The 26,116-nt window shown below is 42.2% G+C and overlaps 1 protein-coding gene and 1 long non-coding RNA gene across 3 annotated transcripts in view; one reads left to right on the plus strand and one right to left on the minus strand.

Moving 5' to 3' along the window:
- The window catches only part of SYNDIG1 (synapse differentiation inducing 1), a 56,233-nt gene that overhangs the window by 2,327 nt on the left and 27,790 nt on the right, over positions 1 to 26,116 (minus strand). The gene's annotated exons all lie outside the window — the stretch shown is intronic.
- LOC128081587 (uncharacterized) lies at positions 5,157 to 8,006 on the plus strand. Its single transcript, XR_008207279.1, has 3 exons — positions 5,157 to 5,360; positions 5,462 to 7,210; positions 7,301 to 8,006. It is a non-coding gene; the product is annotated as an uncharacterized LOC128081587 (long non-coding RNA).

Genomic DNA, 26,116 nt, shown 5'->3' on the forward strand with positions numbered 1-26,116 from the left:
AAACCTCTGGTAATGGCATCATATCTTCTACGTGGCTTTGAGTACTCAAGCAGCTGTCTTGAAATCAACCTGTTCAGCTGCAGATCCCAAAGTTACATGCCAGGCATTTAGGCTTGAGCACAATAAACCCCACAAAGTTGCAGCTTGTTAATACAGCTGAAATAATGAACTTAGAATGCAGAACTGAGCTGATTTGGAACTGTAGTGATCCCACGGTCACACTGACTTCAACTGAACGGCCCCTGCAGAAAGCTACATCTAGAGTTTCAGGTGTATTCAAATCTTGGTTCTTCTAACATCCTATTTCCAAGCATTCTCAAGAATAAGACCCAAAACAAAAGCAAAATTCTTGCTGAAAGCAAGCAATTGAAAATCAGTTTTGGGCAGAACTGATCTACTCATTGACAAGACTGCCTGGCGCTTTCTCAGTGGTTCTCAATCTTACAGCATGAAAGGAAGATGTCTTCTTATGGGCAGTGGTGTGATATTGACAGGGTTGCCCAGAGGCAGTAGCAGATCTGTTACCTACAAGAAAGGTCTTTTAAAGGCATACGAACTTAAGGTCTGAGACAGTCTTTGTTCCCTTGTTACGAGTGAGGAATTCTTAATGGTTTAATTGTGTTTCTCCAAAAATGATCATTTTGCTGGGACACTTTCTGCTTCATTGTCATCTAAGTTTCTGGGCAGTTTTTTGCTTTATTTTTATCTTTATATTTTTTACTATCTTGCTACTCAGAGCGATTTATGGCAGCCAAATGACAAGGTTCCAAGATTACAACAAGGCTTCTGGCCTTTCTGTCAATGACTTTATCAGAACTGCCTCTTTTCATTCATCAACCTAATTTTTTAAGCATAATGCCTTATAAATGTTCCAGGAAGAAACAATGTCAAACAATACATACTGAAAGAAAGTGGGACCAGGCTGTAAGCAGGAGGAAAACGACCATTTCCAAACAACAGCATATAAACAACTTTCAGGTTTACACTTAGCATCTTGTCTTTCAATTCAGATGGGGAAGGCATCCTATCCACTTTGCAAAGGCAAGCCCCTCACCAGGATGACCAATGATTTCAACAGTATCTTGCCTGTAACCTTCAGAGACTCCTAAGCAGAATCCTTTCTAGAAAAAAAGCACTGGTACTTTGAGGATCATGGACACATTTACTAAGGTTGCTTGAGAGTCCTGATAATGGAAACATAGAAAACTTTACAAAGAGTTGGTCATTCAGCTCTCCTCAAAGACTTTTTCCAAGCAGTAGCTATTCACCAGAGTGTTAATAAAAGCCTTGAACAGAGAGACTCCTGTTCACTGGAGTTAGGTTGGATTTGTCAGGCACAAAAGCAAATTCAGAACTCTGAAGTTATTTGTGCCTTTGGATAAACAGAAGGAAACAGTTCCAGCATCCTCAAAATGGAAGAAAAGTTAGAGAATGTTGGAATGTTTCAATTTGACATTTCTCAAGTGTCACATTATATTACGGAAAATTCTATAATGTTTTGGACAGACCCCTTTTAAAAGAGACTTTGTACAGCTTTCAGACAGCTTTTTTTTTTTTTTTTTTTTTTTTTTTTTTTTTTTTTTTTTTTTTTTCCACTTAAAAATAGACCAAAACTCAAAGGCAAAAGAAACCATTAACCACACTGTCAAGTAATCTGAAAAACTGACACTATGTCTTGAATGGATTCAATAAGGCAAGTTGGATCTACCAAAAAATGACATGTAAAGCAACCCAAAGGGATTCAGAAAGCTGATTTATTGGGCACGAATAGCCTTTTTTTCTGATAGAATCTTCAACGTAGAGAAAAATCAGCTCAGAAAAAACTGGATTTTTTTATTGATAAGCTCTTTGAGGACAGTCCTGACCTTTGTGAAAGGATAGCACCTATGCTGAAAAATTCACCTCGTTGCTAAAATTTTCAGTCCGGCCAAAACCAGATGTCTTGCATTAATTATGTGTTGCCATAGAGTGTGAATTTTACAGCTTCTGACACTGTGAAATAGTTTGATTTTACTTGGGGAACTGGACCACACTCCCACAGAAATTTCAATTTCCAATAAATTACCTATTGCAAACGATTTTTTTCTTTCAATCTAATGCATATCTTGTGATTTAGTAAAATCAAAGCCCTTCTATATGCAATTCTGGGTGTAGAGAGCATTAGTAAGAGCACATGGGAAGGATAATTATACATTCCTCCTTTAATCCATTCATAAAGATTTCCACTGGGATGGAAACATCTAAACCACCCTCCATTAGTGTAAGACCAGTCTGAGGGATCCTTATGACTAAGAATATTCTTTGTTGTTATCCTAATTACTAAAATAATCCCCTTACTCCCCAGTGTCACTATATGCAAATTATGGCTTTTCTTCATTTCTGGAAAACACTTACTACACAAAATGCAATTGTGGCCAATTTTATAAGGCTAGCATCTGGCAACTAATAAGCAATTTTCTTGAATTCAAAACAAACAAACAAACAAACAAAAAAACCAACTGCCTTAGATACCAAAGGACCTTTGGTATCTCTGTGTACTTTGAGAAAGTCCCTTAGTAGTAATAGCCATCCAATAGTTTATGGCCTAGCCCATTTGATGCCTGAAGTAAAAAAATGACACTACATTTGGGAGTATTCATGCCCAGGATGACCATGCTCTAGAAAACGCCATACAGAATTGGCTTACATGCCAATGGTACAGAGACAATTTTCTTCCAGCCATTATTACCCAGTCTGGAAATGGATTTCTGGGAGCTCCTTTTGGCAGAGCCAGCTTTCATCTCACTGAAGCAGATGATAAAATATTTGCTTTCATTTTTTCTTTCTCCTGAAAAGCGCGGCCCCGGCTATTAGTATTACCCAGCTGAATACTTAGCTGGCATTATCTGGCTCATCATGCTTGACTGTGGAGGGAATATAATAGAATTATAGAATGGCTTGGGTTAGAAGAAACTTCAAAGTTCATCTAGTTTCAACCCCCATACCATGGGCAGGGCTGCCACCCAACTGCTCATGCTGCACAGAAACCCATCCAAGCTGGCCCTCGACATCTCCAGGGATGGGGCATCCACTGCTTCTCTGGACAGCGTGAGCCAGTGCCTCATCTCCCTCTCTCTGTGAAACTTCCTTCTGACATGTAATCTAAGTCTCCCATCTAGTCTAAAACCATTCCCCCTCTATTACTGTCTATCACCATGTATCCACATGCATAAAAAGTTAATTTCTCTCCTGTTTATAATCCTGTTTACAAGTCAAAAACTGGTGCAGTAATGAATATCCAAATGCCCCATTAGCAAAGGCTTTGATTCACTAAATCATATTCAAGCTAAATGCTTTAAGTTGTAAGTTCTGCAAAACAGCTATTCTAATGGGCTTAAAAGTAGGTGCAGAAGTAAGCACTTTTCCTAATCAGAATTATATCATCTGTGGAGTTTTATGGCATTTCCTCCCTTCCTTGGCAAGACTGTGTCTGACAGCCAGATGATTGATGAACCAATTTAATGCAGTCTTTGGTCAGCAGCGGGACCAACAGGTTTGATAAACAGAGCTTGGGATGAGTGCAAGAGACAGGATGAGTTACGAGTGGGGAAAAATTCATCACATCAACACCAGGCTCCCTCACTGCACAGCCAGAAGATAACATACTTTTCTTGCAAAAGGTTTATATCGCTGGACTAACCCTGGCTTTTGGTTTGTGGATGTCCAGATATGACTGCTGACCTGCCAGCTATGGACATAGGCTGCCAGGTGCTCCAAAGCTGAAAACAGGGGCTAGAGTCAGCACTGACCCTCAATCAATCCTGCCTTCTGTAGGCTTTGGAAGTAAGTTGGGAAAAGGGCAGGGGTGGGAAACAGGTGCTTGGAGAAGGCGCAGAGACTTGGAAGTGTTTTCTTTGTTTCACTAGCAAAATGAATATCCTATTTAGAAACACTTTCAAGGAACTTCCCTGGAGTTCCCACTTGAGCTTCTGCAGAACATATTCATCATTTTTCTGGGCTACATGCTTTATGGTCTGAGGGAAAACAGACACTGTACCTCTACAGATGCAAGGCCAAAACACTCTGTTGCATCCCACAGTGAATCATATATCATACTCACAAAACACCTCATCATAAATTGTATCTGGAGAAAAGAAACACATTGATCACATTTATTAGTCCTGCTTCATCTCCCTGAGGCTGGAGAGCAGGACAAGCCCTATGTGGTAGGAGAGGGAATCCTGACATATTTGATAGGTGATGGGAAGATTTATTTTCATTTTGTGGGGTGAAATATCCAGCAGGAAACAGAGATGTGCAGGGTACACTTAGTTCCTAGCCAGATTGAGAGTCTTATTTCAAGTGCTGTGCAACTATATGCCTCAGAATGAGGAGTGACTCATACAGAAGCTGCCTCTCCTCTCCTCTCCTCTCCTCTCCTCTCCTCTCCTCTCCTCTCCTCTCCTCTCCTCTCCTCTCCTCTCCTCTCCTCTCCTCTCCTCTCCTCTCCTCTCCTCTCCTCTCCTCTCCTCTATTTCTAGGAAAGACCCTGGTCATAATTTTTTCCTTGTCCAACTTGTACTTCTAATCTTACAACAGTATCTCCTGACTTACACCACTTATTTTCTCTGAGGGCAAGAAAAGGATTCCAGAACCTTTCCTAAAGATAGAGATGGGAAAAGGATGAAGCCAGTGTTTGTCTTTGGACCATGACTGCCAGTCAGTAGCAAAAATGCATGGGTCTGGCAGGCATCAGGCACATGGGCTGGAACATGACAGAAGAGTTTTCATGCTTGAGAAGAGCTCTCTCTCAACAAAGAGGACTATTCAAGTCCTTTAAGGCAGCTCCACCAGCAGATATGCTGATGGTTCTCAACTCTGCCAGGTATTTACAAATTTCTTTATAATTGTAGTAACACAGAAACTTGAACTCAGTAGAAACTGAAGGAGTCTTTTAGAGGTTTCTGCCATTTCTGCTGGGAAGCTGGCAGAGGTCTCAAAGGGCCATTCTCTGACTGGAATTTGCTGTGGAAACTGTGGGGAGTGGGTATCACCTGAAATGCAGGCACTCCTAAATAGACACGCAAAGCTCCCAGACTCAGTGCTGAACTTGATTTCTGCTGATGCTGAATTTTTTTTTTCCCTTCAAAGGCAGGTATATGGGAACTGCTGAGTCACAGCCTGAACCTCTGGTTGATCACCTGAGGCGAGCCATGAGTCAGCCACAGGAGCACAGGTAAAGGCAATTCTCCTGTGCTGCTGGAAGGGGTGGAGCCTGGTTCCACCCCTCCTAGACCTATTTAAGAGCTGGCTACCAGTAGGGAAGGATCTCTTCTGGAGATTGCCTCTGCTGGTGTTTTGTGAGTGAGCCTAGGATACACGTAAGCCTTCTATTTATTCTCTTTTGTTATCATAGTCTGCTTTGTCTAACTCTCTTGTTTATTTTGTGATTATAACATCCTAATATTCTTTGATTATACAGCAGGCATCCACGCTAGGCTGATGTAGCCTTTTGATAGCAGTGTTCAAAACTAATTGCTGGATCATCTCCAGGAAATTCCAATCCATCCTCCAGGTAGAGACTAGATACTTTGGGATTAATGGCTTTCCTTCAGAGAGGTATCAACTCTCTTACAAATGCTACCTCGAGCACTTGGAAGATGGAAAACGTAAGATCATGACTGTAGCCTGCTCTCAACATGTGGTAGCATCAAGATCCAGTTGGAATAGCTTATAGGGACAACGTTATATGTGAGATTATGATGAGATACCATGAGTGGTCGGAGAGTGATGACTAAAGGATGATAAAGGGATGTCAGCAGCGCTTTCTTGACATCTGGAGAAGGGATAAATTGCTATAAGTAGCAGCTGCCGCTGCTTTGCTCAGAGCTCTGCCAGATGTCCCAAGTGCTCAGAGTAACAAAACAAAAGCCAATATGAAAGCTCATTCTTTGAGGATTTCTCTCCATCATGAATCTTCCTCATTCTAGTAAACATATTTGTGCCTTCAGTGACCATAGCATAGTACTGTGTGATGTAAGTGCATCACTGTGTGCATTTGCTGTTTTCCTGTAAATTACTAACTTCCTCTTTACCGTGACTGCACAGCAAGGCAACAAAACACGTGCTGAAAGCCAGAGCAGCTGTCTATGCAAAGGCAGCAAGAAAGAGCGCGATGAACACCTTGTGTCTGGAGGAGTCTCTTGTATTGCACTTCAACTTCGTGCAGTTTAACCAAATTCAGCCCTTGAAGGGGCATTTCTCATTGGGTGAGCATCATCTTCTTTGCCCTCTTACAGCATAGGAACTTCCAGTCTGAGCAAAAGCCCATCAAGCTCTTGAATCAATGATGGCTGATTGAAAACAAGAGAATTGTGCAAAGGGATTTTTACTACCACTTAATTGACTGATGCTGTTTTCACAGAAGGGGAAGTATTGGAAACAATGTTTATTCCTGGAAGCTTAAGGAAGGCTCAGAATTGCATGTGAATGGGAAAAAGGAGGTGTAACTGAAGACTAGGACAAGTTTGCCTCTTATATGTATCAACTTTCGTAACATCTGGGCTTGAGCCATTAGATCATTTTGGTATCACTATTTTCTTCTGGAGTTCAAAAATATGACGTAGGCTAGAACATGATTCAGCCCCCGGCTGGTGCTGCCTGTGGCGTCTGATTATACATTCAAGTGCAGATAAAACTATAAATGTCCGAGTGAGATTTCAACACTTGGAAAAACAAGAGAATAATAATGAGAACAGCAGGCGTAAAAGGCCTGAATGAGCAGAACGCAGAGAGATGTTTTTAGACTACCTCCCCAGCAACAGCAGTTCATTTGATTGCACTTGAGAGGATGAAATAGTGGTATAAGGGCAATTTTGTTTTCGTAGCAGATACAGAAATTTGAACCCTTATGGCAAAGAAGATGATCTTCCCCCATCCACTTTGTCTCTAGCCCCCAAGTAGCCTTTGCCATTCTGTAATGAAAGAGAGAAGAAAATCTGAGGGAGGACAGCTCCCATGGGTTTGAGCCTAGAGATTAGGCACGCATACTCAGGTACCAGCTATGTTTATCAGTAAATTAGTAGTGACAAATTCAGTTCTAAATGGTGACTCTAGATCTCGGACATCACTCTCAGAACCATGAGGATGCCATAGTTGCCATATGGCTTCATGCTAAGCCAAGTGCCTGAAAGTCTCACATGAAGTGATTGCACCAATCTCCAGCTACAAGGTGAGGGCTCTATTTGGGATCAATTTGCTATGAGTTGTGGTTTGTTTGGTGTAACCTGTCTGTGTTTCACTCCCTTCTGTCTGCCTCTAGTCTGCTTCCTCAGTGCTGATGGGATGAAAAGAATGACAATGGGTACATCTGCTGCAGTGATCCTGGTCTCTCCTCGTCAAAAAAGGTCACACAGCAGAAGAAAGGGTAGAAGGTGCTGCTCAGTGCTGCCAGAGAAAATCCTAGCCCTTGTACCCCACCTCCCACCCTGAGAAAAGATAAGAAATGAGGCAATTGTCTGGGAGGGGGATTCTGCCTTGAATATCACAATCCACATCTTGTGGTAGGAGACAAGAACAGGAAAAAGGAAGCACATTTACTCATCGTTATGATGTGGTACTTTAGCCACATTCAGACAGTCACCAGAAAGCAAACGATGAAGACCACATATTTCATGTGACAAGACTCTTTCTCCACTTCTGCATTTCTTTTACTTCCCTGAAATCTACAACAAATACAGTGGTGGGAATAAAACCGCACAGCTGCATTCTCTCTTTCATCAATTCTTAGTTTTCTTCCAATCTTGATGCTCTTTCCCTTCCTCTCTTGGAGGGGCAATATATATGATGCAATTGGCTTTAGCAGACAGATGTGATTGATGTGGACAGAGAACTCTGCTGCTCCAAGATAGACTATGTAGAGTGGGATATGGGGAAATTATCTGAGAAGGATACTACTGGAGAAAGCTGCTTTTGTGTTTTCAAGTATTAACAAAATATTAAAATATAGGCAAGAAAGGTCACAGCTGTGTGTGGTATAACAAGTCATCTCTTCCTGAAGTATGTCATGCAAAAACAGGGAAAGTGAGGCAGGAAGAGGAAGTGCTGTGATTCTACAACGAAAAGCAGAAGCTGCAGTATATCCAGGTTCATGAAAGGTATCCTGATGCCACTGAAGTTCTTTTACTTTAACATCAACCAGAAAGAAATCTAACTAAATTACAAAAGCTTCAGAGTGTCTACACAGAGTACTCATTGGTTTTAATATATTGCTTTAAGAGGAGAATCAGTTTAGACTGCTAGAGCTTTCTCTATCAGCCAGTTCTGTAATAAGTTAATGTCCAGGGTATGAATGAGGCTGTTCCTCCTCATTAAGGACTTGATGTTTGAAAAGAGGCAAGCAGCTTTGTTTAGGAGTCCAAGAGGAAAATGACTCTAAATTAATTTGGGGTGTGACATCAGGAAAGTGCAATTGGCACAGCTGGAAATGCTGAATGTCCCCCCCCTGCCTGGAACACCAGCCATCTTGTGTGTCCAGGTGGCTTCTTTGGTAGAAGAGAGCTGTTCTGTATGAGGAATGGGCTTATCTCTGCTTATCTCAACACTGAATGGACCTCATTAACAGACTGGGCATTAGGAAAAAATTCTGTACTGTGAGGGTGGTTAGACACTAGAATAGGCTTGCTAGAGAGGTGGCTGATGGCCTATGGCTGTCAGTGTTCAAGAGGCATTTGGATAATTTTCTCACTAATGTGTTTAAACTTTAGGTTAGCCCTGAGGTAGTCAGGCAGTTGGACTTGATCTTTGTAAGTAGCTTCCAGTTGAACTATTCCATTCTATTCTGTGTTCTGTTCTCTTCTCTCTCTTACAGGAGCTCTGCAACTCTACTTATCTTACAGCACAAGTTGCTAATAGATTGAAAAGTTATCAGTGAGGGCTGATGGACAGATGTGCAGACAGACAAAGACCACAAATATAAATACAACTTGCAAGTTTTACCTTTGGTTGCATCTTTCCAGCAAAGAGATGCCCAACTTAACTTGCTATTGATTACACCAGGAATTCCTTTGCACATGATAAGAGTTGTAATAGGGTTAAAGAGATTGGCTGAATGGACATAAATTCAGTTCCTATAAACTTCTGATGGCCCACTTTCCTAAAGACAAGTAGGAAGGGCCAAAAACAATATATAGAGCCCAGCAGCTTATGTCAGGAGAAAAAAACAAGACCCAATTTTCTGTCCCTTCTCTTTCTATACTCCAGTGTTGGGTCTCTCTCTGCAAGTAAGATATGGAGACCCTGGAGCATGTCCAGAGAAGGACAACAAAGCTGTGAAGGGTCTGGAGCACAAGACTTATGAGTAGCAGCTGAGGGAAATGGGATGGTTCAGTCTGGAGAAGAAGATGCTCTAGGGAGACCTTATTGATCTCAACAACTGCCTGAAAGGAGGTTGTGGTGAGGTGGGGATTCAGCCTTTTCTCACAGGTAACAGCAATAGGATGAGAGGGAATGGCCTCGAGTTGTGCAAGGGAAGATTCATGTTGGATATTAGGAAACATTTCTTCTCAGAAAGACTAGTGAGGTATTGGGAACAGGCTGCCCAGGGAGGTAGTGGAATCACCTCTCTATGTGACCTGGTGACACTATCTGGAGTCACCATCTCCACTACCAGTGGAGGGATTCAAGAACCATGGATATGTGGCACTGAGGGAAATAGTGAACATGGTGGGGATGGATTGGTTGTTGGGCATGATGATCTCAGGGGGTCTTTTCCAACTCTAATGATTCTATTCCCCAACACCTTGACACCAGCTGCTCCCTGCTGTAAGTCAACTCTCTCTAATCTTCTGAAATTGTCTCCAAGCCCAGGTGACAGTAGCAAACCCAGCAAGTGCCATGAAAATCTCTGCTTTAGGATGCTTGTTTCAGGTGTCTCAAAGGTCTGATATTCCTTGCAAGTAGTGGCAGAGATATAAATGACTCTGTGTATAATCAATAGATACCAAGATATTATGATCACAATATAATCAAGAGAGTTAGGCAAAGTAGACAACGATAACAAAAAGAGAATAAGTGGAAGAGCTTACCCTTCGGCTGGGCTCACCACAAAACACCAAGAGAGGTGATCTCCAGAAGAGATCCTTCCCCACTGGCAGCCAGCTCTTAAATAGGTCTAGGAGAGGTGGAACCAGGCTCCACCCCTTCCGGCAGCACAGGTGAATTGCCTTCACCTGTGCTCCTGTGGCTGACTCATGGCTCGCCTCAGGTGATGAATCAGAGGTTCAGGCCGTGGCTCAGCAATTCCCATACACTCTGGAAAAAGAAAAAAAGTTCATTTATGGCAGTACTTAGATGTCTTATTTTTTTTCAAAGATTTGTTATCCTTTCTTCTGATTAGAATGAATAATCTAACCCTGCTACTCAGAACCAAATAGTTTGATTTGGTCAAGTAACTTCATTTAATCACACGTACTTTTTTTTTTTTTTTGGTACTTGATTCCATGCAATTATTGAAATTCACTTCAGATTAACATGACAGTCTTTTTCTCCCTTTTTCCTTCCTTTTTTCTTTCATTTTTTTCCCCCCATTTTTCTCTTTTCTATTATTCTGTGGTAATACTTTTTGAATTGTCCCAGGTATGGGAGAATCAGAAATTCACACGGATTTGCCCTGGGATCCTTACACTACAGCCTGCTTCCCACCTCACATTTGTGCAATGCCATTTGCAGAGTGCCTCATTCCAGGACAGCAAAGAGACTTTTCTTCTAAGACTGAGTAATGAAGCAGAACAAAGTGTTTGGGGGATTCTCTACCTCTAGCTCAGTTGTTCAGCAAAGTGCATCTTTTAAACATAAGGAAACAAAGAGTCATGGATGAACTCCCTTTCACTCTGCTTGTATAATAAATAACCAGAGGGGGCTAGGTCAGAGCACTGGATGTTGAGCTGTATCTCCTATTAACACTATGCTTTTTATGCACAAAATAGTGAAGAGAATGATCTGGTACATCATTTCTGTTGAGCATAAAGGATTCTGCCATCTCTGTGTACTGCTGTATCTGACACTGAAGATGTGAAACTATATTTATTTTTCCTTTTGAACTTGGCAGCAACGTGTTTTCTTTCAAGGGACAGTTTCAAAGAAGATATTTTATTAGAACTTGTTTTCTGAATTCATCACTGAAATTTTAGCAATTGAGGTACTCAACGTTATTTGGGAACAACATCATGAAAGCAATACAGAAGCACGTGGAGCTATTTGTTTATGGCACCACTGGAGACAGATTCTTGTGTTGGGTGGACATTTGGTTTGACCCAGAATTTTCATTTATTCTGTGAAGGGTTCAGCATTGCAGGTTTATAATGCAGGGTGATATGCTGAATCAATTCATCAGGCTAATATTCTACTCCTGTACCTTTTTAACTAAAGAATATTGATTTTGTTGACATAAAAACTGCATATATTTAGGGCCAGAGCTCAAGGCACCACATTTTGATCAAAAACTGTTTACTCTTGCTTAAAGTATTTAGAAAGCACTGTGAACTGCCGGATCCCTTAAGTCTCCCACTGTGATTTCTGTTACTATTTACATCAGGATCTTCTGAGCTAGTAACCAGTACAGCATATATAATAGCCAGTAAAGGATATATAATTAATAATTCTGGAACTACTCAAACTGAATTTAAGATTAACAAGAGGTACAGGCAAAAGACTGAGAATGAAATGTGACATTCCTTTCTGATGGAGGGGAGAAAATAGTACCCAAAAATATGCTGAATACAAATGTGTGCTACTGGAATTAAAATACATATTTGTAAGAATTAACTCAAACATTTTGTGTGGGTGATTTTGAAATATTTTGTTTTGCTTCTCAGCTTTTTTTTTTTATATATATACACATTAACTAACCCTTTCAGATGAAAATTCTTTCTGATGAGAAAAAGGGATTTGGACTGTTTTTACCTGAAAATGCACTGACATGGCATAATCCAACCTTTTCCAAATCTATTTTGAAAACTTTCTAAGATTAAAAATTTCTCAAAACAACTATTTTCCGAAATGAACACACACATACACACACACATATATATAATCTTAATAAGTCAATACATTTTTTTCTTTGGCTTTAACATTTGTTATTATGCATTCAGTTGTGGAAAGGAATCCAAAACTAACACGTTGTTTCTTCAGAAATGTGACTCTTTTTGAGTCCTACCCTCATCAGGACCAAAATGGCCTCAAGTGAACAAACTCTCATGGGGCAGTGACCATCCTAGAAGAGATGGCCTTGACCAGTGGGATATTTTGTGAGTGCTCCTGGATGCAGACGTGAAGCTGCCTCTGGCACCTTGGAGAACACCTACGGAGGATAGCAGGGATATTATCCATGACTAGGTAGCTCATATTGTGAAGGAGACCTAGGAACTGCACTAAGTGGTGTAATCACTGCATGACAAAAAAGTCGTTCTCTGCCCTTCATGCTTATCCCTCAAAATCACCCTTGTATGGGGAAAAATGAACAACAAGAAAAAAATACGCTTAAAGAGAGGCATCCTACCCACACACCCACCAGTATCTACTAATGCCAGCAACGCTTCTGCTCTGAGGAATCTAGAGAGCATGCTCGTCTTGACTCAGCTCCACACTTATCGGAGGAGGACTCAACGAGATCTCATTTCTCACTGTGGAGAAAGTTCATCAGCAGTCCTGAAACAACTCATTTGTATTTGTCACTGGTGCTGTTGGCATGGAAATAGAAGGCCTAACCTTGTATTAAGCTGTCAACACCCTGAAATGATTGCTCCATCTTTCCCATGACTCAGCGTCTGCAAGGCAAGAACTCCATGTTCTCCAGCAACAACACTGCAGCATGGTCGTGCCAATAGATTCCAGCTCCTAATCTCTTGTGCGCAGAAGTCTTCCCTCCTACAATGCAGTACCCCATGCACACAATCCTGCGCATCAGTGGTACATAGGGTTGCGTGTGTGAGACCTCAGCCCCCTGTAGCTTATTTCTGCTCCTCACGTTGGGTCTCTGTTCCTGGTTCACCCTTTCTTTCTTCTACCCCTTGCTGCTGCTAAGGAGTGAATCACCTGCCAACTACTTTTAAAAGCTTTTCCCAAATCTATCTGGCTGCCGGCATCACACAAAGTCCAGTCCAAAGACCCTACACCCACAGTGCCTTAAGCAAAAGACTGAAAATAACTGTGGGACCCCTGTGAGTCTTGCAGCACAGAGCTGCTGATTTTCCTCTCTGTGATGGCAAAAACATCCTGCTAATGCACCTTGCCTGGATCTGAGCCAGCCCTTATTCCTGAGCTCAGGAAGAAAGCAAACAGGCTTAAGACATACCTCAAGGATTCTCTAGCTTTGGTACTCCCTCTTCCTCCAGCATCTTACTAACTCCTGCAATAACCACCTTGTAATAATGTTTTCTTGCTACAGATGTGCTCCCTGAATCTTCTCCTTTTGCACTAAAGGAGTAGAGCTGCAGCAGTTCTTACACTGGTGTACAGAGACCATTATCATTTTGATCCATGGGGGCCCGCAGTCAGAAAATGGTGGAAGGAAGAGGCCATCCCACAGGTCTGTTCCCTCTTTAACAAACTGTTCCACAGGAGTAGAGCTCTTCCTCAGTGGAAACCATTAGTACACAAACAGGAGCCATGATTGTCTAACAGGGAGAGCCCAGATTGCTAATAAGGATCTCTTTTAGAGGCCCTGAGTGGTCATAAACAACCTGGCAATGTTTTTAAATATCTAAGTATTCCAGGGTGTACAAACAAGAAGGTGAAATCTGCTCCCCTCTCTTTCCCTTTCCTTCCATCTGCTGCATATGGTAACACCTCGCTGTCTCCCATTTAACTGGCATCACTGCACCTGCCTGAAGAAATGGAATATGAAAGTCAAGCCAGAAGAATGACCACTGCCTGCACTGCCCCACTGGCAGCAGGAGGTCAATGCATATACATCCCTATCTGCATGCCCTGTGTCTTGCAGTGCTGTCGCAGAGAGGCATGGACTGCACAGACACATGGCAGCAGGACGCAACTCACATGCTCCCAGTGATGAAAGCCTCAGCAGGATGCAAGCTGACAGAAGATTTTGCTCTGTGAAGCACAGGACTCAGAAGTCAGAGCAGATTCCCTTTGATTTGAAACAATTTTACTCCTTGCCCTCCAACCCCTTCCCTTTAAGGTAATGGGAGCAGTGTGCAACTTCGGGTGCCCAGCAGAATGAGAGCCACTGTGGAGAAGCAAGCCCCCTTCACATGTCCATCAGACAACGCGTGCATCACTTATCCTGAATGTACTCTTGCCAGGGTTTTCCCAAGAGAAAAGATAAGAAACAACAGACCCAGCTCATTCACACAGCAGCAATTCTACAGGGAAAGGTATGGAGGAATGTCCAGAGGTGGTAGCAAGTGAGCAGAGGGAAGGACAGGGTGCAGAGATATAAGCTGGGTGAATGCTCGCACGTAAAGCACAAGGGAGTAGCTATAGCAAGGCTGCAATAGCGAGGCACAAACCAGTCCTGATCTGGTATCTTCGTTGTTTTTATAAATCAGACAATTTCAGCAGTAAGACATTCACATGGAGAGGGATCTGATAATTAATCATTTCAGAACTCGCTCTCTCCCCTCTCCTACCCTCTCCCTTCCTCCCTCTCTCTCTTTCATCTCTTTGCACCACTGGGCTAATACATGTTTCACGATTGAAATACAACCTTTGTGAAAATATTCCAGTAAAATATTCATGAACAACCATTTTCATTATTTGATCAGTGCTAAATGACTTTGTAATCCTTATACAGCCAGAGGTCTAAAGGACTGCTGCCATAGTGCTCTGCTCTCCCCCACTGCCTTCTTTTGCTCCCTCTCTACTTCTCTCACGTTTTCTATGCTGTAAATCCTCAGGGACAGTTTCATGCATTTTTTCTTATCCCTCCCAAGGTATTAGCTGTGACCTGTAGATCATGGGTAACATGATGGGTAATCTGGCAAAGAGCCTTGGGCTGGCAAAGGAGGATATTGTGGAGCAATTGCTCTTTGATGCTTGACAGTACCCAGGCTTGTGAGGTCTTCTCCACCTGGAGTCCTGCCTTTTCCCCAAGGTATCATCTTCAGTTCTGGCTTTTCTGTGGTCTGGCCAGATTAAACAGATGGGACATTCCAGTAGTTACAGAAACTGTGATTGAGCTCCCTAGAGAAGCCCATAGTGTCTGAATTTCGTTGTAGGTTGGTGCAGACTTTGGGGCCAGATCTGTGTATTTCTCCCAGCTTCAGTTCTTGAAAATCACTATTTAATCCAGCTGTGGCCAGCAGAGCATACAAAGGAAACAATAATCCTCTTGAAGCTGCCTGTGTCTGACTTGCCACAGCCCATGATTATATGCTGATGAAGAGAATACTCTTGATCTTCAGCTTTAATACTAATTCCTTCTCTCATCATTTCAACTGTTCCTTTCTAACACTGGATTTCCTACTTCAGCAACAGAAGGGGAAGTCTGGCTAATTCAATTATAGATGACAGTGGGGTTCATCCTCACTTTCCTCCTTACTATTAAAGAAGAACTTCCCTTTTCTTGTAGCAAGGACAATGTGAAGCTTGGCCTTAGCTGAGCCTCTCTGAAAAGGTTATCGCAACTGGATGTCAGCCTCCTCATGTCACATTCACCTAGGATAGCATTTCTCATGCACAACATTTATCTTTGTTTCCATTAACATTTCTATTGTGATTTACTGTTGTGATTGGAATTTCCAATAAAAATTCTGAGGCATGACACTCAAGCCTTCAGCCTGGAAAGATGCTGCTCATAGAAGAGGAGAAGATTGTTACAGGGCAGGTATACCTCGCTTTAAGGCCCCTATCATCCTAGAAAGCCACACACCTGGTGTTGCTTCACACTTTTGGAAAATGAGTGGGCAGAGGCAGTGTGAGGTGGGGCACACCAGGACCATGCAAGGAAAGATGTGCTGCCCTTCACAGCACATCAGCTGCCAGATGAAGACCATAACTCAGACAGCATAGGCCTTCTATAGCAGAAAACTAGGCAAGTCTCAGTCACAAGTACATTTCTGCTCAGACCTGATGAGCACTTTATCTGTGGGGCGCAGGAGGATGTTGTGGGACATGCAGCTGGTATTGCCTAGGACAGAAAGCAAGGCAGATCAGTGACTAAAGCAAAGCACAAAAGCTGAAATGCAACTTGAATATATGCCACAAGGTCCTATTTACACTTAGAAAGCAGGTGTATTTATAAAGAGAATGCAATGGCAAGAGAAAATTGGATATCGACATTATTGAAATTGCTGAAATCCATATAGACAAGGATAGGAAGTTCTGCATGTAAAACCACAAATGACAACTGTGACATTTACAGCCCTGGGTCCCCTCTTGCACAGATACTCTGCAGAACTGAGAGTCTATTTCCTTGGAGCACTTCCTATCAACAGCCATCAACTTAATTTTGCTACAAAAAAAAGCCAAGAAAGAGCTCATGCCTGGAATTCCAAGGACAGTCATATCACATTTGAAAGCAAGCTACACATGGGAGTTCTCTGGATCTCACACTCCTCAGTGGTGCAAAATGGAGGTGGTTTCTTGGGGATGCAAATGCAGGAGACCCACTAGCACATCCAGTACGGCTTAAGAGAGGATGGAAGGTGAACCAGGTTAGTAAGATGATTATAATAGATGCTAATTTTCAAACAACATGCACTGAAGTTTGCTACTCTTGACCTTGAATAAAACATCCATATTCACTTTCTGCATCAGTGCTAGTCTATGTGCTTCTAATGCAATTTGAATGAAGAAAGCTGTACCCCCTCCGTGCTGCCATCCTAAATCTGAACAGTAAACATTTTCCACAGTGGATGATGGGGAAGATTTGCAAAAAATATCAGCTGCACAATAATTTAAAACATTCTGAGCAGCCAAAATACTAACACATAGCAATGTTTAATTATATAAATGAGCTTTTGCAAAATCATGATTTGTTTATGTGCTTTATTAACTGATGGCTACTAGGTCACCATTCTGATGGCAAGAAATTGGTTGGTTGGGTGAAAGCTAAGACTGCTCGCTTTGGCTTGCAGACTGATCACTGCATAGAAGCCATATATATATTATTATCATTTTTTTATTTTTTTATTTTTTAAGAGAAAAGAACTCATGATTTCATTTATGGTGAGTGGCTAGAATTTCAATAATATCTCTTTTTTTTTTTTTCCAAAATACATGCATTTGCATAGTTGTGACTTTCAAGTCAAATATAAGGCATTTTTAGCCAGCGCTTGGAATAACTGCTTGTCAAGAAGTATTGAAATCAGGCCAGCTACACACTGGAGTAAATTTAGGAACATTCCTAGGTTTGCATCTTAATTAAGGGTCTCAATTTTTGTACACTCTTGCATTACATTGAAATGAATAATGCATCTAGGGAAAGAAGGAAGAGTTCAGATCCCTCTAAAGGCAATGCCTGTCTTGAAATGAGACAGTGAGTGGCAGATATGCCATCAGTGTAAAACCAATGTCACTCTAAACAATGGGCCATTGCTTTAATAATACAGTTGGTCAATATTACATACTGATTTCCTTTTTGAAAAGCATATAGTTAAGTTACAACTGTTGCTAAACATTTCCATTGCTCTAATTGCCCTCTGCTATTAGCAGAGCCCTCTTTGCAGTTCTACTTGTGAAATCAGACAAATAAAGCAATATGGTGGATGGGTTGTAGCTATTGCACTGGATGACGGTCTTGGGCCTTAAAATGGTTAAAAACTGTTACTTTACAGGTATGTGAAACTCTCTCCTGCATAGGGACACCCATCAACTCTGAATTAGAGAGCCTTATTCAAAGAGCACCTTATTCAGGACAGTGTAGATAATCTTTCAGACTGAGACATCCTTATTGCCTGTCCCTGAGCAGTTCTGAGTTTACCTCTCCACATGCCAAACCTGGAAATCATCCCTTTTAAGTAAGGAGGTGAAAGGAGAAAACTGATATCTTGCTGACAGATATTCACTACCTTGTTCATTGGCTTGTGCTGCTTACTGCACTCCTCTGGGATAAACAGGGAGTGGAGCTGAGTCCCTAGGACAAGAGCCACTGAGCAAGAAGAGTCACGGATGTTTTCTCAACACTGGGCTGCATTTACACAAGTTACTCAGGTGTGCAATTACACCTTCACAAGCAGATAAGATAGCATCGATATTTTCATTTCATATATAGCTGTTTATCTTATAGTTGAATAGTCTCAGATGCAGAGGCTAGAGGTGACTGATTTCTTACGCCAGTTAAGATTTTAGTGATGGAGATAGAAAGCGAGAGAGACGGAGAGGCAGAGAGAGAAAAATCAATTTATGAAACATAGCACTGAAGAAGTACACTGTAATGGCAAGAGACCGAAAAAAAAAATAAAAAGCTTTGCTGCAATTAGGTATGCATAATAAATAATAGTGGTGTACTGTTACTTCTCTGGAATTTGAAATTTATTGTCATTTGTATGGTATATCCAAAAATACCCTACCAGCATCATGCAATGAGCTGACAAGGCTTTTATCTAGAAAAACACAGAACACTTGGTCAGCTCTGATTTCCATCCTGCCCTACAACAGCCTTCTCCAGCCAGAGGGAATGCCAATGCTGATGATGTCACACCAGTTCCAGTGGCAGCTGGCACAGGTTGTGCCCTCTGCACAACGAGAGCCACATGTGCAACCAGGCAAGAATCTAGAGAAAATCATAAGGATCACACAGGTGAACTACCCAGGGACTAACAAGGGACTTAGGCATGAAACAAGAACAGCATCCAGAAACCCAATGGTCTGCCCCTATAATATTTAGAAGTTTTCAATAATGTTCCTGGCATTGAAATTTGACTGTCCACACTTCAAGTTAGAAACATCCTCCCTTCAGCTCTTCCTCTAATGAACTCCTGAGGCTGAGGCACATGCAACTCTGCTTGAATTAATCAGAAGGGGACATTTTGAATGTATGCAAACCTATACACACTTGGACACACAATATCAGTGTAAATAAAATCACTGTAGGTCAGATGGAAAAATAATGCAAAAGCCATTGGATGGAGTTTTGAGTGAGGATAATTCTTATTTAGTGGAAGAAGTTGCTCTTTTTTTTTTTTTTTTAAACCATTGTCAGGTGATCTGTGTTGAGCAGGGGTGGCATTTGTGTTTTGCAAATGGGCCTGGACTATCTGCATGGAGCTGCAGCTCTCTCCTCTGTTGTTTAGCTTCCTTTGAAACTTTCTGAAACAGTTCTGAAACAGTTTTTTTTACACCCACCCACACAGCAAATGCTCCAGGGCTGTTCAGGGAACTTAGCAACACACTTCTGCAGGGAAGCCATCAGCAGCCTGGTCTCAGGCACTTCTCAGTGTTTGCACCAGCTCTTCCTCCAGCTTTTCCTTCCACAACTGCAAAGACATCAACACTCCTTGGCAGGGGTCTTGCCTCAAACAAGAAGAGCTATCCTTTGCATTAATAATCAGAGAGTGCAGTGCATGGAATAGGTATAAAGCAGAATCTTGGGTTGCGTAGCAGAGCCTTGAGTCCTTTATCCTAGCCTTGTGCCAGGGTGGCCCACCTTGCTCCAGCTGTTATTCAATAAACAGATGGCAGCAGTTCCTCAGGGCAAGGAGTGTTGGTCTTGCCTATACCTTATCACCAAGAGAGGATGCAAATGTAAAATGCCAGCTTAAATTGCACTACAGTTCGTCCCAGTCTTTGGTGCACAGTGCTACCTCAATTTGCTGTAGGGGCACATGGAAGGAGCATGGGAAACTCTCCATGTCCACAGGACAGGATTCTATGGAAGAATGGAGGTAGAGGGCCAAAGTGCATGGCTCAGATAGACATAGGATTCCCGAGAGTGTAAAACGCATTGGTAGCCAGATACAGGAAAGGTGCCTATCACGACCCCGCTAAGGAAAAGAACTAGATGAGTCCTTGACAGAGAACAAAAAAAGCGTGTAAAGGGTTTGGGGGCAGACAGAGGCTGGACAGTCAAGCAGACCTTGATGTGCACCAGCCATTAGCAACCTGGTTCAAACACCAGCTCTCTTCTGATGTCTCCTCATCAGGCTGTGCAGCTGGTGGAATGGCTGGTACACCTCCCTTTTTCAGGCACCAATTACTCCAGGCCTCCTTACAACAGAGACACGTCATCTGCAGTGGTGATCTGACATGGCCTAAGTACAGGGCACCCACAGAAAGTTGGATTCACCAGTTTCATTTTATGAGCCAGACCCCAGATTATGCACAAGTCGATTTTTCAGGAATGCAAGAGCCCAAGTGAGGATTTAATGTAGTGCTCTAATTTCGTGTTTGCCTACCTGAATCCTTGGAAACCTTTCCTCTAACAGTGTCAAGCTTGAAGGTACTTTTTGGAGGCCACCTCTTCAGAACTGAAAAAGCTAAAGATGACTGCTTGCTCCACCATCAGGCAGTACTGCTATCCTTTCATCAACTCTGAACCAGGAAAAAAATCACAAGCTTGCATAACATGAAAAACAAATACACCAAGAGAGGCAAGGCTTCCCTGTTCTTGATCTCCAGAAACAGAAAAAATGCTCTAGTAAGTGCAAAAGAGCGGGGCAAGGACAATGTGCTGCTTCCTCTCAACAGTCCCTTAGTCTTTAAAGAATGCTGCTTGGAAGGTTGCTATGGAGCAAAAGCTGTTTAGAGATCTCAGATCCCTTTGTTCATTTTGTTGTGTCTTTTTGTGGTGAAGATCTCAGCAGAAACATCAGCCTGGCTAAAATAGACACTGACAGATCTTAAATATTAATAAACATATCTGCCTTCTGTAATTTGAAGTAACGTCCCAGATAGGGGTGCTGTGAAAGCACTGTTTTCTTGCAAGGTCTCATTGAAGAGAAGAAACATGTCAAAGGAAGGATGTGCAGAATTTGCAGAAGAGGGTGATGGAAATAGCTGTGACTGTTAGCAGAGCACACAGAGAAAGTCCTCCTTCTCTAAGTGCTAAGCTGCATTGGAGGAAATAGTTGTCAGCTGGTGTAGATAAACAGCCCCAGCTGTCTACGAATACACGCCTCAAGGGGGAATTCATCATAGCTCTTTCTTCACCAGTAAATTTGCAAGGCAGAAGCCTAGATTTACAGAAGCAAACAGCAGGGTCTGGCTGGCAATTATTCCTGAAAGTGTTTTATGTTTGTTTGCCTGTACATGAAATTTGATAGAAGAGCACCACTCTATGATGATTTTTCTGGGAAAGTGTAAAAAATACTGCCAAAAAAAAAAAAAAAAACAACAAACTTCAGTTCTAATGCTCTACTGCAGCGCTACTTCAATGGAGCAGCAGTTTGCTTACTGTACATCTCCATCTCATCTGAAGACTCATGCCCCCATAGGACTGCCTCTCCACTGTGACAAACCATGGTCAGGGAGCCCTGGGATGCTTCTGCATGGGATCTTACTGAAGATGAGAACATAGGCAGGAGAGCATTTCTGCATGAAGGCATATAGCTTTTGAGCTGAAAACCTGTGTTTTCTCTCATTTTGCTTTGCCTTTGGCATTCTCAAAGTATTTTTTCCCCCTTCTTGTTGAACTCTGTTCTGCAAAAGGAGCTAAAAAAGCAACTCAACCACTCTGCTTTTGGACTAGCTGTCAAACCCTTTGTGATGGTTGTAAACATATCAACACAGCCTGCTGGTATGAACTGATAACTATTTTTAGTCATTCAGTATGCGTTTACTGAACATGACCAAGCACTTCCTGCTTCATTAAAATGAATCTTATTATTAGGAAATAGGGAGTTAATACAACAAAGCACCAAATAAGTAAATACTGGCCCCTAAATATGGTCTTGAAGTCAGCAATCCTACAAAACCACTTATCTCACCCTCTAGGAAAGTTGCCAGAATAGTACATCATATGCAGTTTTCGTGTAATATCACACCAAGCAAAAGTGAGTGAGTTGCAAACATTCTAGAGCTCATTAGTTTGGTGAGATTCCCTTCCCCAGCTGAAGTATAGAGTTGAAGAAAGAAGTGAAATATAGACAGTCCTGGAAAGATGAAGACACTGCCCAAAAGCTAGAGAATCAGACAAAGTCTGGCTGTGTAGCATCACAAAGAACACCTCTGATAAAAAGAGCAATTTAGAGGGAGCCATGCCAGCAGCCTGATCTGTCTCATCACTCAGAAATAGAGCACAGAGGATTAGGCAGAAGTAATCTCATATTATAACGGTAGATTTTCTATATCAGATTGCAGTCACTCTTCCTTTCCTCTGTGACGTTCCTAATTTTGAGGGGGCAGTAGTTCTTTAGGAAACACTACTATAAGCACACTGTGAGGAGTCATGCTTTACTGCTACAAAGCAAATGTGGTTGATTGTACTGTTGTCCAAACAGAATGCTGGAAGGAAACTCTACGCTTAGGTTAAAAGTAGGTGAAATTCAAATACTAGATGAGTTTTTGCATCATGATGAAAAATAAAATCTGATTTTTAAATGCACAGTTTATGACAAATGGAGAATAATCGCAAGGGAAGACTGAATCTCCAGGTCTATGACTAGGCCTACCTGTTTATGAGAAGCACTGCATGTTCAGAACTAAATTCCTACCGAATGTGAAATTTTGAAGCCTTGGAAGACTTCTCAGGATAGAAAATTATTCTTTCGCTCAAGCTGATGGAGAGTCTACTGATGGGAGGAGGCAGGCACTAAGTTTTTACCACAAATTCTGCCCCGGTCCTTGAAGAAATGATGTAGTTTTCAGTTCCAGTCACCTGCCTCCAGGGCTCAAAGGGTGCTGCCATTATGCTTGCTAAGTTGAGTGGCAATCCTGATAGCAGAGCAAGCAGTAGCAGACTAGGATTTGTAAGTGGTCTAGTTCAAGAAAGGCTGCAAACACACCAGTTATCAAGTAACCAGTAAACTGATTCGAGACTGAGATAGATTGCTACTGTGTGAAATGACACATTGGTATGCTTTTCCTGAGCCATGCTGAAATTACAGAGCCCAGTGCAGAGGCGTGATAATAGATCAGTTCCAGAGTGTATCAAACAGGTATCAAGAGAGGATTGTAGCAAAGCCAATGATAATCTTTTAGAAATCCCAAGCTCTGCCTAGAAATATTGCAAAACTATTCCTAACTGTTCATCTCTACTGTTTTCCCTCCCTGCCAAGGCAACGCAATAGAACACCTCCCTCCCTTTTTCTTCTAGAAAGCTTTTCCTAAAGTCTAGCCCAGACCCCCTACACTGCAATCTAGGGCTGAGTTTCTTTGACTACCCTGAAGCAGACGTGAAGAATAAACTTACTCCCTCCTTGTTTGCACCTGCCTTTCCACACACTTGGAAAGCATCCCTGCATTTCTCCCTGGACACCTCTTCTTCAGACTCTCTGCTCTAAGGCAGCAGGAGCCTTAGCTGGCACAGAGGAGCTGGCAACATTGCCACACTCTGAAAATGCAGGCAACAGCAAGAAGGGAGGGCTGGCACAGGCAGAGATAATAATATGTATTATACTGAATTTTATATCAGAACCAGAAGGCTCTTTATTAGATGATTTTCTTCTTTACTACTCCCAACGGAGCAGCAAATGCATATATTAGACTATAAACCTCTACAATGCAATCTATGTAAATCACAAATATAAAGCCATGTAATTGTCCCTCATGGTGATCCAGCATCAGCACTGTCAAAGCCAAGGGGGGGCCATTATTGCCTACGCTAGCAGAGATAACAGAAAGGACTTTCCCCTCACTTGGGTTGCTCCCCTAGCTCAGCTCTGCTTGCTGAGGTGCCAGCAGCTCCTTTTTTCTCTGGCATGAAAACTGATGCACAGGGGCTGTATAAGCAAATCCCTTGCTCAGTTATCCCCCAGAGATACATGGAGGTACATGGGAGCCAGGAGCTGAGCAGCCTCAAATGTAATATCTACTCAGTTACTATGCTGGAAATTTCAGTCACAGGGAATTGAGAGGAATTGTCTGTAAGGAATTTTCTGAGGATGAGGCACAGACCTTCCCAACAGCAGAAGACATGGCGTCATCACAAGGAGATGAATCCTAGAAGGGTCAGTACAAGCACCACCCTTGACTTGCTGGGCACTGTAACCCAGCCTCAAGTTTTGGAGGGAGCCTTAAATCAGTCATCAGTCCATTTCTTTCCCATTTTTCCCACCAGGGACTTGAAAGAAAATGTAGAGGAAGCAAAGAGAAGCACAAGAATGCCTGCCATCCAGGATGTAGGTGGCATTTTCTGGTGCTGAGTATGCTTGCGCCTCTAGCAGCAACTGCAGGGAACCTGCCCACAGAGAGCTCTGTTTAACGCTTGCCTCTAGGGAAGCACATTCACTCACTGTGAAAGATGCCATTAGGAACAAGCTCCACCAGAGGAAAGCTCACTGGTGAAATGATCAGTGGCACCTAATTTCCTGTTAAGAGGCATTTGCTTCCTGAGGGCCAAGTTAATGGAGTCCAACCGGGTGTTGATTTGGTTATCATTCGCTGCTAGGTAGATGGATAGCATTGTCCTGAGGCAGGCAAGCTGCATGCTAATGATCTTTCCATGCAGGCAGAGAGCTATCATAGAGATGCCTGTGACACCTCTATGGAGAAGTTTGCATAGCACAAAGGGGTGCCAGGCCACTGCCAAGCTGTGAGAGCCTTCAATGAACCCAGGTAATACTGGCTGCAGACTGATTGCTTGGCCTCTTGCTCCAGAAGTTGCAGAGGGCATTCTGAGGTTGCCAGTGGCTCCCTGTGCTACATTCAGAAGCCAAAGAACCGAGCTGATACACCGTAGCTCTATAGCCCTGAAGAACACCAGCTGCCCTGCAGAGATCCAGTCAGTAGCAGGAACATAACAAGTGCTTCTCAGCCTTGTCTGAGGGGGAATCTGTGTTCTGGACACAAGCACTGTTACAAACACTTGGCTGTTGAGGGATGCTCTAGGACAAGTTACTGTTCCCCAAGAATTCCACTAAGGGATCACAAAAGCCACTAGATTTGAAAATTAAACCATTAAATCTAAATGAAGTTATCCAAAGAGACATGTGACAAAGCAGCTGTGGGAAGTAACGTCAGCAGAAGACATAGGAAATAGAGCTTCTTAATTCTACTTTTTTTGTAGTTGTTTTTTGTTTTTGTTTTAAATCTTTGGAAAGACTCTTTCAGCTTGAAAAGGCAAGATCTGCTTCAGCTGCATTTGATGCCTCATAGAGGCTCACAATAACCTCATGGTTCTGCTCTCAGGCCTGGGGTGATATACACAAATAACTGAAGAATTTCTTACCCCTTCCTATTCTTTGAGAGAACATTGTGTCTGTCTCTAATACGGTTTTCTTGTTTACCATTCTAAATAACAACCCAGTGGTGGCAGACAAATGGGCAAGATGAACTTAAGGGCCTTTGGCATGCCTAATGTCTATGATTTTATGAGTCATTTCAATCAGAAAAAAAAAAGAGGAGATGAAATGTTTGAATGGATCTAAAAAGACATGACATCATGGTTCTGTTTCCCTTCTTTGGAATTAGCAATAAACTGAATTATGTCCAGCCACTTATCATTAACAAAAAGTCTTTAACTTGCTTTTTTCCAAAATATGTTTCCCCTCTCTCCTAAATCAATTCACTAGAGAAAAGTAAGAGGCTTTCTCTCGTATACATAAAATAGAGCTATTTGGCTTTTGAGGAAGTAATAGAATTTCAGGCATCACAAGCAAATCAGCAATGTCTCAGTCTTATGTACATCCAAACAGCAACTGAAATATTTAACTGCAGCCTTTAGCAGCATTTTTCTGTTCTGGCTGCTTAGCTGAACATCCAGTCCTGCTGGGCTGGATGAAATATCCTAGTGAAATCCTCTTGGCATTGCTGCTTCTGCCTCTCAGAATACTGCTTTCTGTAGACGACCTGACTTTAAGGTGAGAAGTCAGGATTTTCCTCAGTGGACTTTACAGCTATAATGCGATGGAAAGGAAAGCATAGCAGTGACAGCAAAACAGGAAGGTCTCAGGCTGCAGCCAGTAAGGATTTGCTCAAATGCAGCAGCTTCAGGCACAGAAATAAAGGAAAAAAATCTGCTTACCTTCAGAAGATCTCAGTTACACAGGGAGCTCCAGCAAGATACCTTTACCTCCACTGT

This window comes from Tympanuchus pallidicinctus, unplaced genomic scaffold (genome assembly GCF_026119805.1).
Source record: "Tympanuchus pallidicinctus isolate F22 unplaced genomic scaffold, pur_lepc_1.0 scaffold1, whole genome shotgun sequence".
Classification (NCBI taxonomy): Eukaryota; Metazoa; Chordata; class Aves; order Galliformes; family Phasianidae; genus Tympanuchus; species Tympanuchus pallidicinctus.